This window comes from Capra hircus, chromosome 14 (genome assembly GCF_001704415.2).
Source record: "Capra hircus breed San Clemente chromosome 14, ASM170441v1, whole genome shotgun sequence".
Classification (NCBI taxonomy): Eukaryota; Metazoa; Chordata; class Mammalia; order Artiodactyla; family Bovidae; genus Capra; species Capra hircus.
Genome location: NC_030821.1, coordinates 8,627,386 through 8,631,183, shown reverse-complemented (window position 1 = coordinate 8,631,183; position 3,798 = coordinate 8,627,386).

Here is a 3,798-nt window from a genome sequence, read left to right as displayed (position 1 = left end):
ATATTTACAGAGACAATGTCCATGAAAGGAAGAATCAATCAATGCAACAACCTTGATTGTTGTTTTAAGAAATTGGCACACAGCCACCTTACTCCTTGGCAACCATCATCCTGATCAATCCCCAATCGTAAACATCTAGTGAAGACCCTCTACCAGCAAAAAGATTAGAGCTTGCTGAAGACTCAAATGGTGGCTATCATTTTTTAACAATAGAGTATTTTTAAATTAACATCTGTACATTGTTTTTTTAGACACAATATTATTGTATACTTAATAAACTATAGTATAAACAACTTTTATATATACTGAAAACAAAAACTCTGCATAGTTCAGTTTATTGCAATATTCACTTTGTTTGGAACCAAACTCAAAGTATCTCTGAGGTGTGCCTCTTGGCTTCCCTGGTGGCTCAGACAGTAAATAATGTGCCTGCAATGCAGGAGACCAGGGTTCAATCCCTGGGTTGGGAAGATCCCCTGGAGAAGGGAATGCAATCCACTCCAATATTCTGGCCTAGAGAATTCCATGGACAGAGGAGCCTGGTGGGCTACAGTCCATGGAGCCACAAAGAGTCGGACATGACTGAGCGATTACACTTTCACTTTTATGCCTCTGTATGTATTTGTTACTCCCCAAAGTAAAGGGTCATATCCACAGATGATGTGGAACCTGAATCATTATTGATTCAATTACTGAATTAACCGTCTATACAGAATCGTATAGCACTTTCTCTAGTCTCATATTTCCTATATTCTGCTGGACTTTTCTTCTTACACTTAAGTTACACAACAAAATCTGGTTTAGACTTTCATAGGGCTTCCCTGATAGCTCAGTTGGTTAAGAATCCATCTGCAATGCAGTAGACCTTGGTTCGATTCCTGGGTTGGGAAGATCCCCTGGAGAAGGGAAAGGCTACCTAGTTCAGTATTCTGGCCTGGAGAATTCCATGGACCATATGGTCCATGGGGTCACAGAGTCAGACATGGCTGAGTGACTTTCACATTCACTTTCTTTTCAGTCAACCCACTACTGTTTATCTGTCCCATTGATTATCTATCTCCTGGCTTTAGCCCAAGGGTAGTTCTAATACAGAACTATATAGCAGGTGTGGAAAGCAAAAATGCAGAGATAAATCTTGTCTCTCTCAAATTTCAAAACCAACATCTGTGTTCCAGAGAATATGTGTGTTTGCTTGTTGGCATTTCCTGTTCTTTTCTCATTACTTTTCTCTCCAAGTCCCGCCTCTAGAGGAAACCTCAGTTACAGAGCTTCACTGCAGCAGCGGGAGCAATTGTGCAGACACTTAAAACTAGTGTTCTGGCCAAAGGAACTAGGAGAGGTGGGCCCTGCGGTCCCATGTGTATGACACAAACCCCGTCATTGTATTCTCTCCTTTTTCTCACCGCTTTACCCCAAAAGCAGTCCTAGTCATGCAGAACTACATGGCAACATGGGCATATACATCTCTAAGAGAAATTCTTTCTACCTAAGTGAGTGGGAAAAATGGGAAATTATATGCCTATATTTATCCTTTCACTCTGGAGACATATATCCTTCATGAAATATTTAAAAGCACTGTGTGTTATTCCTTTCAAAATTTCCTCTGTTCTGTTCTCACTTTCTCAAACTCTTTAACTGGACTGTGAGTTTCTTGTCTTGGTCTTATATATACGTAATATTTTCTCATGAATTTTCCAATGATATGTGTTTTTTCAACTTTCTGGGAGACTTTATTAATTGTCTTCCCAAGTGTCCATTTTTTTCTTTTGACTACCATATTTCGCTTTCCTGAGGATTTTAAAAATATTTTCTAATTTCATTTTTTGTTTTCATTGCATTTAGTATCCTAGTCTTGCATCATCAATGCAATCTTCTAAAATAGCTCCAGAATACAAATTAGTATTCTATTATTGGTTGTTGTTGTTGTTGTTCAGGTGCCAAGTCATGTCCGACTCTGAAATCCCATGGACGGCAGCATGCCAGGCCTCCCTGTCCCTCACCATCTCCCAGAGATTTCCCAAGTTTATGTCCATTGAATTGGTGATGCCATTCAACCATCTCATCTCCTGTCACCCTCTTCTTCTACATTCAGTCTTTCCCAGCATCAAGGTCTTTTCCAATGTGTCGGCTCTTCGCATCAGGTGGCCAAAGTATTGGAGCTTCAGCTTAAGCGACAGTCTTTCCAATGAATATTCACATATTAATAGCCAGGACATATTAATATGTGCTGCGATGAACATTGGGGTACATGTGTCTCTTTCAATTCTGGTTTCCTCGGTGTGTGTGCCTAGCAGTGGGATTGCTGGGTCATAAGGCAGTTCTATTTGAAATTTTTTAAGGACTCTCCACACTGTTCTCCATAGTGGCTGTACTAGTTTGCATTCCCACCAACAGTGTAGGAGGGTTCCCTTTTCTCCACACCCTCTCCAGCATTTATTGCTTGCAGACGTTTGGGTCGCAGCCATTCTGACTGGTGTGAAGTGGTACCTCATTGTGGTTTTGATTTGCATTTCTCTGATAATGAGTGATGTTGAGCATCTTTTCATGTGTTTGTTAGCCATCCATATGTCTTCTTTGGAGAAATGTCTATTTAGTTCTTTGGCCCATTTTTTGATTGGGTCATTTATTTTTCTGGAATTGAGCTGCATAAGTTGCTTGTATATTTTTGAGATTAGTTGTTTGAGATTAGTTGTCTGCTTCATTTGCTATTATTTTCTCCCATTCTGAAGGCTGTCTTTTCACCTTGCTTATATTTTCCTTTGTTGTGCAGAAGCTTTTAAGTTTAATTAGGTCCCATTTGTTTATTTTTGCTTTTATTTCCAGAATTCTGGGAGGTGGGTCATAGAGGATCCTGCTGTGATGTATGTCTGAGAGTGTTTTGCCTATGTTCTCCTCTAGGAGTTTTATAGTTTCAGGTCTTACATTTAGATCTTTAGTCCATTTTGAGTTTATTTTTGTGTGCGGTGTTAGAAAGTGATCTAGTTTCATTCTTTTACAAGTGGTTGACCAGTTTTCCCAGCAACACTTGTTAAAGAGATTGTCTTTACTCCATTGTATATTCTTGCCTCCTTTGTCAAAGATAAGGTGTCCATAGGTGTGTGGATTTATCTCTGGGCTTTCTATTTTGTTCCATTGATCTATATGTCTGTCTTTGTGCCAGTACCATACTGTCTTGATGACTGTGGCTTTGTAGTAGAGCCTGAAGTCAGGCAAGTTGATTCCTCCAGTTCCATTCTTCTTTCTCAAGATTGCTTTGGCTATTCGAGGTGTTTTGTATTTCCATACAAATTGTGAATTATTTGCTCTAGTTCTGTGAAAAATACCACTGGTAGCTTGATAGGGATTGCATTGAATCTGTAGATTGCTTTGGGTAGTATACTCATTTTCACTATATTGATTGTTCCAATCCATGAACATGGTATATTTCTCCATCTATTAGTGTCCGCTTTGATTTCTTTCATCAGTGTTTTATAGTTTCCTATATGTAGATCTTTAGTTTCTTTAGGTAGGTATATTCCTAAGTATTTTATTCTTTTCATTGCAATGGTGAATGGAATTGTTTCCTTAATTTCTTTTTCTACTTTCTCATTATTAGTGTATAAGAATGCAAGGGATTTGTGTGTGTTGATTTTATATCCTGCAACTTTACTATATTCATTGATTAGCTCTAGTAATTTTCTGGTGGTGTCTTTAAGGTTTTCTATGTAGAGGATCATGTCATCTGCAAACAGTGAGAGTTTTACTTCTTCTTTTCCAATTTGGATTCCTTTTATTTCTTTTTCTGCTCTGATTGCTGTG